The 16,048-nt window shown below is 29.5% G+C and overlaps 1 pseudogene across 1 annotated transcript in view; it reads left to right on the forward strand.

Moving 5' to 3' along the window:
* The window catches only part of LOC147812647 (beta-ureidopropionase-like), a 117,791-nt pseudogene that overhangs the window by 37,237 nt on the left and 64,506 nt on the right, over positions 1-16,048 (forward strand). Inside the window, exons 13-14 of the transcript XR_015433340.1 lie at positions 11,947-12,055; positions 14,892-14,966. The product of XR_015433340.1 is annotated as a beta-ureidopropionase-like (transcript). The remainder of the gene's footprint in view (positions 1-11,946; positions 12,056-14,891; positions 14,967-16,048) is intronic.

Below are 16,048 nucleotides of genomic sequence, written 5' to 3' on the forward strand. Positions count from 1 at the left end.
GGATACAGATCCAGCAGTCTCCTTGTCTTCTGGATTGGTTGGAAATTACAAGGTTATGGAGTAGAACATTAGAAGTCCTAAACCTAAATTTGGCTCGTCAGCTGTTCAACAATGGCCATAAAATAAAATAAAATCACTTAGAAGAAAGGACATTAGAATACAGGGAGAGAGAAAGTTGCATCCATTCCTATCGTGATATTCAAACCCACAGCAACTCGCCCCTTACTTCAGTACAGTAACCACTTGACCAGTAATCGGCAATTTGGAGTGTTATTAAAAAAAATGTTTTGCTAACATAAAAATGCTCTTCATGAAAGTGTTAACCCTGTAGTACTAGCAGATGTTACTGTATGATTTACCAACATTTTAAAGACTCCATGTGCAGGTTACTACACAGGCAATACTAAAAGAAAACACAAATATTTTAAATTCTAAATAGAAAAAAACTTCTTTGAAAAAAAAATGCGCTAAAAAACAGCAGAAATTTCAGAAAAAGTAGCAATAAAGAAAAAGAAAATGAAGGAAATAAAAATGAAAATATGACCCCCGAAGCCGACGTCTTCAGGGGGTCAAACTAAAACCTAAAGATAGTTTTTTCTTTTCATTCGGCTTGCCTGAGAAATTGATGTCTGACCTGTGAATATGTGAGTTTTTATTTTTCAGATGATTTTGTTTGAGTTTCTTTTCTCAATTTGTTATTTATATAGCGTGTTTTTTTTCCTGGACTTCTATGCAAAACCATCGGGGTACTGAAAGAGTTAATTTAAGCATTTGCTTCTCCCTCAATTAGAAATGGTTTTGTTTTTATGGCTACCGGGACCAGTACCCCCTGAAGACGCCGGCTTCGGTGGTCATATTTTCATTTTTATTTCCTTCATTTTCTTTTTCTTTATTACTACACAGGCATTTACTGTTAGTGTCTAAATTTTCTTTAAGAAATAAATGTACACTTTTTCTTTTCTTTAAGAGCACTTTGCGTCGACAATATGAAAAGAAAAAAAATATGTAATTAAAAATTATCATGTTTTATTTCAGATTTACAATTTTTATTATATTATTTGCTAATTTAAACATAATGTAAGCTTCTAATCTGTTTGTATGAAAAATTAGTGAAGGAGATAAGATATAGTGTTGAAGAGGGGAGAGGCTAGAGGGGACATCTTAAATAATTTTTTTTTTATTTATAGGTCAAATTTCTTCTGTGAGATATTTTAGGTAGGCAATAAAGAAAACGGACCATTCTAAATAACTTTTCATTTAATGACCGAATCTTCACGTTCTAGGACCCAATCTTAATGGTTCGAGGGGGTGACCTCAAATATGCTAATTAATTAGTGCAGACGATTTTGAGTTACGAAATCAGACTGGAAAACGTATTCGTTTTATAAATATACCTCTTTTTTTATACGGATTTGGATTTCTGTCCTCTTAAATATGTGTGGTGGCAACAACCTGAGAAATATGGTCTTAATATTTTGATCAGGAGAAGGGTGCAATTTGGACCCCTTAATGTACGGGTTCACAACCTTTTTGAGTGATGGGCCACTTTCACAGGAGGTTGACTAACGAAGGGCCGCACATGTATTTAGACATGTTGATGGCAAATGTACTAATATTTATTTTAAGATTAGTGCTCTAATTTTTTTATCAATAAACTTAGTAATATATTTGTAGAAAATTAAAGGTGTTAAATTATTAGAATTCATTCAAAAATAGATTTATTGAAATAAATAAACATTAAAGAAAATAAATGCTTTTTTTTATCATATTATGCAATACAAAAATTCATATCAAAAATAAATTCTAATAAGAAAAAAACTTCAATGCTCACAGAGTGAAAGTAGGAAAAAATTTTGTACATATATATAACAGGGTGCGTAGCGTTTTTAAAAAGTGCTTAAAGGTGCTTATTTTCAATTTTCGTTTTTTAAAAGCCCTTAAAGGTGCTCTTTTCATTGGATGATTTTAAAAAGTGCTTAATTTTCCCCTTTTTAAAATGAGATTTTTCCTTTACTAAGTTTATTTTCGCTTCGAATTATGTAAAAAGACACATTGGCCAACACATTGACCATTATGTTCACATTGTTCTACGTTTTTACAATTCATTCAATCCTAATCTATTTCGGCGTATTGACAGTCCGTAGAGTATGAAAACGCTATTCGTTTTACGTGATTCAAAATTTCATTGATATTTGACAATTATCAAAAACAATGCCAAATCGCTTTTTTTTTTTTTTTTTTTTTTTTTTTTTTTTTTTTTTTTTTTTGACACGACGGTTAAAACAAGATAAAACCGCCAATTGTCAAAAACTTTCCAGCCCTGCCTAGTTATGATATTTTTTTAAAGTGCTTAAAAATATTTTTGAGTGCTTGAAAAGTGCTTATTTTTTGTTGAATAATTTGGCTGCGCACCCTGTATTAAGTAATGCAAATTTAAATTTAATATTTCAATTGAAGTAAATTTATAAGGCTTAAACAAAAGCTTAAAATAAAAGCAAAACTTTTATAGTTCAAAATAAAATTCAATACTTATTGTACTTTTTTTTATTGAATATTAGATTTTTTTTTATATAGTAAACGTTTTCTTTCTTTTTACCAGAAAAGATCACAACAAGCAACAAGAAATTAAAATCAAAATTACAAACAGTGAGCAGTTCGAAAATTCCCATTTTCCACCATTTTGTGAATTTCTCAGGCTGCAATAACATTACATTTAAATTAGTGCATTTAAAGTAATGAGTATTTGGCCCTTTTGTCACACTTTTAGTTGATCAAATTATGGGCAAAATATTCAACACAGTATTTTTTAGAAAAGTATTTTTCTAACTTTTTTTTGAATTCGTATAGATATGATAAAGAATAATATAAAACCTTATTTTTAACTATATTATAGTATTGTTTATTATTAGAAATAATTTTTATACAAATTTGTTAAATTTAATGTCCATGTTTCTGAACATGGCTTGCAAATTTGTCTTCCAGATGACAAGTGGAAAAACAAAATTTGAAGAATTGAAACTAGATTACTTTATAGTGAACTCAAGTTTTTGCATTTCTGCTTTTTCTTAAAAAAAATATATTCAGATAGGTCCATTTCGTCATTTTTTCGATACTTTTAGTTCTAAGAACTGATTTAAAAAATTTTCACTTAAAAAATCTTATGTTTTTCGACATTTGAACACTTTATGTTTTTGTTTCTATCTAACATTTCATTTTCTCTTTTTAAAGAAAAATCTTTTTATGGACGTTTTTATTAAAACGTGTCAATTTTTAACAGCATTTCTGTTGGACTTATTCTTTTTTCTGTACTTTTTCTGGTAATTGGAAAACTGAGATGTTCAGCCTTAAAATTTTCTTTCGAAAATTAAGATCAATTTTTATTTTCTTCCCTTTTGTATGCAAACATAAGTTTTTATGATAAGTGCGGCATTTTCAAAAGCGTTTCTGATAGGCCTTATTTTTTAGCTTTGTTTTCTGAATACGTTTTCCCAGAAAATATTATACTTAGCAATGGAATTTTGGTTTCAATGTTGCTATGCTGCAAAAACATTTCGCTATTTGACCTCGAATATACGGTATTCGGCCGATTTTTTTCCCGCCGAATATTCAGTATTCGACCAAATCACAATTCATTACGACATTCGACCAAATCAAATTCGTTGCTGAAGAAACGAAGGAAAAATAATTAGGATTTACGATAAAACCGTACCGAAATAAATTAACTTCCGATTAGAAATTCGTGTGTCGTAATAACATCGTAATTAAATGACGGGATAGTCAAAATCACGTGGAAAAGTATAAAATAATTTTTAAGAAAATCACTTAAATTTATGCTGAACTCTGCACGAATAAAGCATGTCAAATGCGCGATTAAAAATTCGCATGTCGTAATAAAATCATCGGAATTTTTTATACTATGTGGGAATGCCGAACAATAACTACTCTCTATATGAATACGCTATAACTGCCGAAAAAAAGAAAGATTAAAAGTCACCTAGATTTACGATGAAATTGACACAAACAAAGTGAGCCTAAAGTGTTTATTTAAGTGGACGATCTGAAACTCGCGTGTCGTAATAATATAGTAATAAAAATTCGGGATTTTCGAAATTACGTTGAAAAGCGTTAATACTGCTTAAATAATCATCTAGATTTACGATAAAATCGTTTTAAAGCAAACGTGTTAAACATTTACTATAGAATCTGTAAAAATTGAGTGCGTCAAAACGTGATGACTCAAAAATGCGATTAAAAATGTTCGAAATTTTTTGATTATTTTTGAAATTTTTGCTTATTTTTTATTATGTTTAGAAGCTCTCGCGGGAAGCTTAGCTCAAAGAGATTTTCAACCCCCCCCCCGTCTTCTTTTTAAAGAAGAAATTATTTTTAAAAATGATCACAAGTCAGAATTTGTGAACTCCAAAGTACTATTAGTAACTTATTAGTAATTTCTACAACGATTACCGCTTATATATTTTTTACTATTATTCTTCTTAAACTTTAAGCAAAATAGTATGCAACATTAACATAACTAATATTTCAGAGAAGAGCAAAAATTCAGGTACAATTGAATTGAAGATGGTACTAACTGAAAAATCAAAACATGTTTGAATGCCGTAGGAACGAATGAGTAGTTTGAATGTGATTTAGATACTCCTCCTAGTTCAATCAGGTACTGGCTTAGATGTTTTTCATCTAACTTTTGATTCGACAGTTTTTATCGTATGTTTTCTTCCTTCTTCGCTTAAATAATTATGTGAGTCCACTAATATGCATACATAGTTACTTCATTTTTGGCAAAAAATTTTAAAATCAATATTTAAGGTGGTGACTATGGCAGATTACAACACAACAATCTTCTAAACTCTACAACTCTTTTATAAAAAATGCTTTACAGCTTTAGTATTTTAAAGAAGGAATAATTAACTAATTATTTAATTAGTTTTGCAGTATATATATATATTGTAAAGAAATGAAAAAATCCGTTCTTCAATTATTTAATAATTTTATTCCAATAACTTCAACTCAAAAATCTAAAGATAATAGATTAATTTTGAAAAATACACGGAATAATTTTTTAAAGAATATTTTGTCCTTCCGAGTAACAATCCACTTCCTACATAAAACATAAAATTTGTTCTTTACAATATTAGTAGAAAATTGGTGAATTTTTGCTGTAGCCTTCCATATGCTTGATTGTAGCAATAAATAAAATGAAAAAAAAAATGCCTTACGTTTTAACTAATATTAAAAAATGTAATAAAGATTCAGAGCATTTGTGTGATTCGAGTAAAATTTTCATCTTATTAACAAAAAACAATAGTAGACTATTCATTATGTTGTAATAAAAATGATAAATTTGCAAAAAAAAAATTAAAGCAAATCATGTTATTTGCTCTTAGATAGTTCACATATGATTATTTATGCATTAGGATAAATTTAGGATTATGATTTACAGTATATTGGCACTAGTATATCCATATCTTACTAATGAAGCCAATTCTAAGCTCCCAACGTTTTTATTCTTCAAAAATATTCAATATATCCTCCTATAAAGTTTTACACACTTATCCAATGGCACTATTTATTTTTCAGATAATCGATGCTAATTTTAAAAATAATTCTAAATAATTTTGTAATATTTAGTTTCTGCTAAACAAACATTTCATTTATTTAAAATAAACAGATAAATTCAATTCAATTGAAATATAAGATATCTGAAAAGTTTATTCATTTCTAGATCTTGTAATAATTTATTAAAGATGCCTCTGCTTAATAAATTATTAAGTTGTATTACTAATGATTTATTAAACATTAAGGAGACCAAACTTTTATCCGTTTCGGTTTTGCTATAAGAATCACGGATGGCTCAGACGATAGAGCGGTCGCTTTCCAACGAGGTGCCCTGCGGTCGAATACCAGCGATGGCTGGTCGATGATTCCGTCTTGCACCGACCGCAGTGTTACCTCAAAATATCATCATGGGTTAGTGTCCCCTTGCCATCAGGCTAACCGTGGGAGGTTTTCGTGATTTTTATCATTGGAAGGATATTTTTTCGTGATCCATGCAACGCAAACGCGGGTTCGTTACATCCAAAACAGTGCTCCACGAAGGCAAATTTCTCCCAATACTTCATCCAGGAGTTTCCTTGTCTTCTGGATTGGGTTAAAAAAAATACAAGAATACGGAGTTGAACATTTAGTCGTAAGCTTTCCCCCCCCCCCCCGAAAAAAAACTTTTATTTCGGCGTTCAACGACGGTTATAAGAAAAAAATACATATAAGAACCACAATTCCTAGATTGCAGCTGCCCCCTTCCCTCCCGATTCCAAGAGTCAAGAATTCAAATATGTAAAAAAGGTTTATTCAGAAAAAGAACGTTCTTGTGTTTGATTTAGTAACTTAATTAATAGTTAGCACTAATTAATTAGCATATTTGAAGTCACCTATTAAGATTAGAACTCTTAATGGGTGTCTTCATCTGATGTAACCATTAAGATTTACACTTTGTTTGTGAAAATCAGATCATTAGAACGAAAGTTATTAATGGTGATATCTTATCGCGTAGTACTGTTTAAATTGTTCATATGTAATGGTGGACACAATTCTATTTAATGTAATGTATTAATACATAATTTCTGCTACTACTAAGAAAGAAAAATATTTTCTGAAAATACAGAAATTCTCTAGTAACAGAAGTATATGTTTATAATGTACGAAAAAAATGTGATGGCCCTCCTGTTTCAATGCTTAGTACCCGTTCTGTTGTAAAAAAAAATAATATTTTTTGATCAGTGGTCGGAAACAGAAGGCTACAAGTAGCGAAACAACTGTATACTACTGAAACTACTGTAGTTTGCAGCGATTCATGGCAACTATTTTTAACGTTAGTTAAAAGTAGAAATAAAATTCAAACGCAAAAATGTTTTCGTATTTGATTGGTGCAAATTCTTCGCAGACCCGTCAACGTACGCAATGATAATGCCTTTGTGGCCGAGAGTTAATAAGATCTACATCTGATGCTCGGTGCGAATTGATCCTGAGGAATCGAATTTTAAATATCTGACTTTTTCAAAATTCTATTTCAGAAGAACTATAAAGTACGCCTTTGTATCTGATTTCATAAATTAAAATATCGTCTGCATTAATTAATCAGCATATTTATGGTCACCCTCTCAAACTATTAAGATTAAGTACTCTAGAACGTGAAGATCCGATCATTAGATCTAAAGTTATTCAGGGTGGTCTGTTTTTGTTTTTTGCCCTGTGCTTTATTTCCTGGAGGATATAAAAAAGCATTGAGCATGTAAATTACAAATACTTGATAATTTCCAAACATTTCTTAAATTTATATCGAAAAAAGCATAAAGTTTTGTGATGCCACAATTAGTATTTCCTAACTTTGAAAATATCTTTAATAACTTAAACTTATTTTTTCTAACAACTATTAATTGAATTATATTTAAATTAAATCAATGAGTTAATCTTATAAAGGCGAACATATTGATTTAATTTAAATATAAAATTTTACATCCAGTTTCTATCAGATTCCAGCAGCACATCTCAAAATTAAATTATTCCTTTCTGGTAGATCAGCTTGTAAATCCAGCAGACGAAGCTAAAATTGCATGATAAAAAAAGTAAAACTTTACATCGAAAACATTAAATTTAAAAATATTAAGCGTTGAATATTTATTTAAAACTTCGATTATTTAATTTGAAAATATCAAGAAATTATATCCTTTGTAATAAAATTCAATGGGTAGATATCCCTATCAATACCAAGAGCCAAAAAATAATAGGTACTTCAAAAACACAAGAATATATATATATATATATATATATATATATATATATATATATATATATATATATATATATATATATATATATATATATATATATATATATATATATATATATATATATATATATATATATATATAGTACAAATTCCTTAAGCTCTTCCTATTTGAAATGAACATTGGAGCATATACTGATACAACAATATCTCAAATTCAACACTTTAAAATTTTTTTAAAAGATAAAACACCATGACGCTCAGCTATCAAAATATTTCTATACATTGCATAAGCTGATAGAGCCAATAGGAAATTTTCGCACTTTTTTTTTCAAACTTCCTGAATAAAATTTTTTAACTCCTTTACAGCACTGTTTTCATTCAACGAAAACACACATTGATTAGACCATATTGTCGCTTATATTTTAATAAGTTGCTGTCTTTTACAAATTAATATAAATAATGATGTATCACAAACATGCAAATTAGTCTATATTCTAGAAATGAAAATAAAGATCTTTAACTCATTATTTTACAATATTTTAAGCAATAAGTTTTAATAAAGTAACAATAGTGTTTATCTTATAAATAAAATTTCAAACATCAATCCTAAAATGTAATGGTTTTAACATAAAAGAAGCAGATTCATTAATAATTATTTTATCATGCCAAACTTGCTTACAGAAAATTATTTTTCTTCTTCGTCATTGCTCCAAACAAATTTTATCAAATACGAATAACCAAGTAAACGAGCATATTCATATTCTGAACTAATTACAATACTACCTGTTTATAGTTAGACAATACGTTTTGACAGAAAATTCAACTAGTACACGAAAACTGTTCATTGTCAATAATGAACACAATCATAATATTTATTAACTTTATTAGATATTAAATACATGATCATTAAATTAATTCTTAAATGTTACGATTAAGTGGTCAAGATTATTAAGTATACTGAATGTTTCTACAAAATCATCCTCTCTAGCACTTCATGATTTGAAGTGCTTTATATTACTTTTCTAGCTGATTTTTAACTAAGGAAAAAAACACTACCTACGATATTACTTTAATATTTTATGTAACTATCATTAAAATTTAAAAAGTTTACTAAATTGTCAATACCTTTGAAAATGAAGTGATTCATTCTAGCGGTCGAAAACGAATAATATGACGACTTAAATAATCGTGAACTTAAAAGTTGAAAAAGTTTGTCCAGTTAACACTAATATTTTCCTGCATTTTCTGGCATAAAATTGAATTGGCTTAAAGTGACATTTTGAGTAATATTTAATTTATTATTTGCTTTAATAAAATAATTTTATTTATTAATAATACGGGATGTCCTTTCACAAAAAGTGGTGCTGGATCAAAATTAATGAAATAGATGAGAATTTTAAACGCTCAAATGTTAGATTGAATATTATCTAATCTTATATAATATTAGCTAATATTAGAAGATGGGATTCAGGAGTCTAGCACGGCAGTATTATATTGCACCTTTCTAATGTTAGACAATATCCTTTTGCTACCTGGGTAGTGAAATTTAAATTCTTGGTCAAAAATAACCAAGAACTTTTGTTTTATCCAAAAAAAATTTTTGGTAATGTTTGCAAACAAAACTTATCTAGGCTAGCGATTTGCTAAAATGAACTTACGTTTTATGATAAAATTCAAACTTGTTTATACTTAACTAAGACTAAGGCCATATTTTTCGATAAATGGATTTGAGAAAAAAAATTTCGATTTGGCCTACAATTTCCTTTTATGAGATAACATATAAAAGCGAATGTCAAACTTGCAGTTTCTAGGTCATAAACTAACTAAAACTTGATTCAGTCATGACTTTTTTTGGAGGGTGGACTACAAAAAAATTCTCTCGACTTCGGCGTTCTCATTTGGAGTAAAAACGAATTTTTCTAAATCAAAAGTAAGCTAAGGCTTTATTTGGCCCAACTCTTCGTTGATGGATGATTTAACAAAAGTTTTTATTGGGCAACTGATTTCATATAATGGCCTAGAAATCGATAATTTTATACCAAAAATTTTGATGGGCTAACATTGTACTAACGTTTATAATGCTTGAACTTTTAAAAGAAATATCAAACTTGTGGCATTTAGATCAGAAATTAGTTTTTTGTTTGTTTTATTATATGATTTATAAATTGTTTTAGCCTTAATTTCTTTGTGTTCAACTAACAAAAATGCTTACTGAACTAACGTTTGGTAGAGCAATATAAATTTTTGCCTTCTTGTTTGAAAGTTAGCATCCAGGCACTTTACAACTCAATAAGATTTCTAAAAGAAATGTGATTTCATGAAAATTTCATACCGACAATTTTATACTGTGGGTTATGTGTGTAAAAAAATTTCATTGGTTTCAAGGTCAAAGAGTGTGTAAAACTTGAATTAGTTCTAATTTTGTTCAGTTTGATGGGTTAACATTATTTATTAGGACTAACTTGCGCTGAAAAATTAATTCGGTAGACTAAAGTTTGAATTCAAATTTCAAACTCTCTAACTTAAAAGTTAGATTTGATCTTTTTTGGTGGTTAGGCTAACAAAAATATTTCTTTAGGTAAACGATTTTCTACTACGGGCTAACCTTCGAAGAGAAATTTTAATACCTCTTATTTTATGCCATAAATTAACTAAAACTTGTTTTTCTGAGTGGGCCAATTTTGTTAGTCAGAGGTATGGGAGTGTAAGTGCTTCATATAATCATATATTTTTTTTAACAATTAAATAATACTTATATCCATTGAGTAAATTAGCAGTGATTCTTTAAATGTGTCTTTAGAAATATAATTTTATTTGGAATCCTATTCTTTCCTTGCATTTTACAGGACATGTTGTATTGGTCTTTGTGAAGAGACATGGCATTGACGTCATCCATATTTTGTGATACACAACTAGTTCTGGTTCATTATGATTCAGCAATTGTAGGGTTTTTAAAAGAGCAGGGTAGTTCTAAATGAATCTAGTCATTACAAACGGCTGTAACTATTTGACGAAAAAGAATTTATCGATAAAATTTTAACAGAATGTAAAAGGAACTTCAAAATTTTGTATACATGCCACAGATTTTGGTTTGCCTTGGTTACACGGACAACATGTAAGATGTAATCCATTTCACGCCACACATTTTGAAGCATTTGTACAGTTGACGAAGCAAGCACATTAGAAATGCGTTTTTTGAGTTCAATTGTTTTGGACATAAGAAGCACATGCACCCTGTGTCCCGCTGTTGACTGATCGTTAAGACACGGTTCCAAGCAGATCACCGAAGTCAAGCATCTCTGGCTACGGTCAGTGTGCGGGTGGGTGACCACTTGGAGCAGTCAGCGTAGGGACCGAGGGTGTGCGGTATTGGTCCTCGTTAAACTGTTCAACCGTAAAGTGCTCGACTTCGCGTGCAGGTCGTTGGGCAACCGAAGTGGGGGTGCCATCCCCTCTTCAGAGGATCAAAATTGTGATGGCATGTCTACGGATGATCCTCAGGGATGTTTCCCAGACCGTTGCCGATAGCCCATTGTACAGCTCTAATGCGACGTAAATGAACAACAACATGCACCCTGTCTATCACATAACGCCATAGATAGAAATAATGGTTTGTCAAGTGCGGAGATCTTGGTGGCATTAACTCTTTTTATTGGCCGGTGAATTAATGCAATTCTTGTTGAGTGCTTTTCTTAAACAATTTAACGTTTGTAGACAAATTTCAAATTTGTAGTTTTCAATATGTCCAATCGAAAGTTTGTATGAACTGCTAGAACTTGAGACAAAATAAAAATTTGGAATAGCCCTCGTCTATAACTATTCAAATGCCGGGACCAAAACAAATGTTTAAAATCTAAAAGATAAAAATTATTTCAGACTATAAATTTTATCAAACCAACTTAGAATTAAGATTTCTTACAGAGCACTATCATTAGGAAGAAACATTACACTTTCTAGGAAAAGTATACAAATAAACCCATCTGTATACAAGTAACGCGATAAATAATGTAATTTTCAGTATCATCCCGTTTTTGGCCCTTTGAATTAATAGATTCAAATATTCACTTCACATTTTCTCTTTAGTTTATGTTCACTTTTCCTGTAATCAGAGAAAACTAATTTATTATATTTCAACTTTTAAGGATCCCACAGAGAAGTGAAGGCCTGACTCATATGCCAGATTAAAACATTGCCTGACTCCCTTTCTTGAAGTTGAATACGAGGAATTGTAGCTTTTGAAAGATAAAAACTGTAAGTACGAGTAGAAAGTTCCATCCATATTTTTCTTTCTTAACTGTTTTATGCATTGCAATTTTTTAATTTTAAGCACCAGTCATGCAACAGTTTATTTTTAATAACTTATTGGAGATTCTAACTCTCTTAAGATCTCCCAAAAGACGCCCTGCTTAAAAGCATCATCCTTAGTGCAAAAGGATTTTCACCTCCCCCCCCCCCGTCTACTTTTTGAAGAAGAAATTATTTTTAAAAATGATACAATCAGAATTTTTGAGCTCCATATAAATTCTATTAGTAATTTTTACAATTTTAAATGAATAGCTTTTCCAGTAAAAGATTTGGTTTCTACATTTTATTACTTTAATTTTATTTATTCATGCCAGTGAAAGATTTTAACTTTCACTGGCATCACTGACACTTTCACAAAGACGTAACTTTCACTGGAATTTATTATTTAACCAAACAAGGTTTGTTGATTATAATACACTATAACGAAAGAATTTCCATTTGCCTATTTGCAGGTTAACTTCACTCAAAACTAAATTAAAACAAGTTCAACAAAATAAAATATTCCATAACCTCTCTATTAGTGTAAAAAGTGGGATATTTTTGCATATATAATTAAATGTCTTAGCTTTTCAGTGTCTTTTAATATAAACATTTTAGGAGGCCTTGTAACTCTATAAATAGATATTAAGCAATAAAGTGAAATTAATTAACAGTTTCAGTATACAGCAATTAAACAGGAAATATTTTAAAAGCCTTGAAATCACGTAACACGAGGTATTTGACAAGTGAGTTCAAAATCATAGATGACGCTTTTCTGTCCTCTGACAGAATTTCCGATTACAACAGAGACTGAATATGAACTTAAAAACCAGAAATCTGAAATAAATTGTTAAAAAAAAATCATATACTGGGTGCTTGTGCTCACCACCTTTAGTTTAGGCCTTTTTAGAAGCTTTGTCAGAAGCAAAAACAAAATAACTTAATGAATTGGGAGATGCAAATTACTCTTAATTGGGAGATAATTTAATATTTGGAGAATAAAGAAATGCATCATCAACCTGTTTCAAATTTCTTGCGAAGACAGAAAAATAAGAACAACAAAACCAGTTTGATTGTCCGATAAAAGTTGGAAATATTCACAAGAATCACGTTTCAACTCCTCTCCACTTTCTTTGGCAATCAAACTGGTTTAGATGTTTTTAACCTCAGTTTCCTTTTTAAAGTGATTCCCTGGACTTGGATAGCGCATTTTAATTCTTTCTTCACTAAACTATTTATTTGCGAGCACTAATTCGTTATTTTTTTTACTGCACTGTTGCAAAGATTTCAAAATATATATTAAGAGTGGTAATTACAGAACACCTTTCAAAATTAATTAGCAAGCAATTTCGCATGCAGATTATTACGCATACGATTACCCTTTACATATTTTTACTATAATTCTTCTTGAACTGTAAGCAAAATAGTATACAACATTAACATAACTAATATTTCAGAGAAGAGAAAAAAATGTATCAAAGTTGAAGATGGTACTGAAAAATCAAAACATGTTTGAATGCCGTAGGAAAGTTTCATAAGTAATCTCAAGTAGAATTTCTCTTCGTGATAAATTTTGAATTGAATTTCATGCAGAGCGACCTCGCAAAAAATTTGCAGAAGGTACTGTCAACTGTTAAAACATTAAATGAACAATATGATCATCACTTAATTAGTTCTAAGAGTTCGTGTTGAGTCTAAGAGGGCGGAATATGGCTGCTGATAAACACACAAGCTGTATTCACGTGGGTGGTATTAAAAAATCCACATGTATACTGTTTGTGAGGATTGTCTTTTTAACAAAAGTTCTTTTATTTCATAGAAGAAGTTATATTTCAGAATTAAAAAATATCACTTTTATAGTTAAAAGGAAATTTTTTTTTAAAAATTATTTTAAAAAAAACTGTAAACATTAAAAAGAATACATATGACCTTTTCATGATCAATTATTACGTTCGATTTTATGCTTATGTTGCCTTTTCCCTCCCTCATAAAACGAAACGTTAAATTACAAAATAGTAATAATTCATTGACCTATGACCATCTAAATATTTTTTTATTATCTAAATATTTTTTTATTATTTATAATTTTATTTAAATTTAATGAAAAATATATTAACTTTTTAAAAACGATATTTTGTTTAATTTAAAGCCATTAAGATCGAGTCCTAGAACGTAAAAATTATTCAATCTAAAGTTATTCAGGGTGGTCCGTTTTTTTTTGCGCATTCTACCTAAATATAATTATAGGTTTTAAAAATTAAAAATAAAATTAAAAGTTCTAAGTGTTGGTACTTCTTTTCACGGACATCTGTAGACGTCGATCCATTGACGGGGCACCTTTTGGGAATCCTCCATTAACCCATCGAAAAAAATCGTGAGCTATCTAAAAATTTTCCTCGGTTACAGCGAGTTTTTGATTTAATAAACAAGAGACAGCTGGAAATTTACATAAAAAGAAAATCCTCCCAATCCTGTAAGTCAGCTTGTCTATATCTGTTTAATGGTAAATCACATGCATGCATTGTGAGGGAAGGATAAACCAATTCTTTTGCATAATAATTTTGAATTCATTTTTATTGTTCAATATACATCTTTATGAAATAATCAAGCAAGTGTTATAAGAATGCATTAAAAACTTAAGCCACCTCTTCTATGTTACTCACTTGTTTCTCTTTCTTTTGCACCATGCATATATTTGTTGTTTTTATTAAAAGTGTTTTGAATATAATTTTTTTAAATTTAATTTTGTGATTTGAAAGGCTTATTTAAACATTGCTTACTGTTTTCTTTGTAATTTTTGCAGGAAAAGTTGTGACCCTTAAATTTTTGGAAGGGAAGTTAGTGTGTAAATTGTATAATGTAGAGCGACCTAGTTCTGGTAAGATATTTTCCCTTGTTTCATTCAAATTTTTGCGTGTTGCAAATTGCAACACACATTTTCTATGAAACTATTGCTTCAATACTCTTTAATGCTGTATAACACAGTTTCTTTATGTCATTTTCTGGAGTGATATAATCTATGAAATTTTATATCTAAATTATTTAAAGATAATCGAATTAATATTTCAAAAACCTCGCATTAAATTACTGAAAAGCGTATACTAATTACTAAAAAAAACATAAATTTTCATGAACACAACCGAAGTTATGAAATATGTTTTAACTGACAGCAATGAATGTAGGAAATTGCTAGCCCTCCTTAGTCCATCAGAAATTTTTATTTGCCCATTTTTATAAAACAAAATGTCCTAAACAAGTTACAGCTAATTTCAGAAAAAATGGAGGAAAGTTTACAAGTTATATATTGCTTTAATAAACAAGTGTCGGCTCTTTTTTGACAAAAGAAATCACAAATATGAATTTTGCGATTTACAATGCCTGGTTAAGTCCTTCGTAGGAGAAAGTCACCACCATAAGATTAACCCATTTTCAAAAAGTTTTTGGATTGATAGGTTATAACTACATTTTAACATAAAAACAGGCTCAGTTATATCTCCAATCGGTAACCCATTGTAGAAAAATATTAGTAAATTCTAGTCTGAATTGAATTTTTGTTAGTCCATTCACCAAAACATCATAGCAGGGCAAAATACACTCTAAATACATTGTCCTTAAATCTTCAAATTTGAATTTTTTCTTTAAACGTAACCCTTTGCAGTTCCCAGAATTCCTGGAATCAAAATATTCGCATTGTTAAATCACTTGCTCAAATGTAGTTTTTGGCCAAAATTGGTTTGACCTATTGTATGAACTGCAAACCGGACTTCATGAAAATAGCCAAAACAAGTTTTAATTAATTTTTGAGCTAGTAACCACAATATCGAATTTGACCTCAAAATGTTATTTTTCAGTAGACGTTTTGCTAATTCAGGTAACCTACCAAAAGAGGCATGCAAAGCCATATCTTAGCTAATATTTTACTAAGAAATAAAAGTTTGAACGTACATTAGCCTTCTTCAA

This window comes from Parasteatoda tepidariorum, chromosome 4 (assembly GCF_982258835.1).
Source record: "Parasteatoda tepidariorum strain Cologne lab strain chromosome 4, Ptep-v5.0, whole genome shotgun sequence".
Classification (NCBI taxonomy): domain Eukaryota; kingdom Metazoa; phylum Arthropoda; class Arachnida; order Araneae; family Theridiidae; genus Parasteatoda; species Parasteatoda tepidariorum.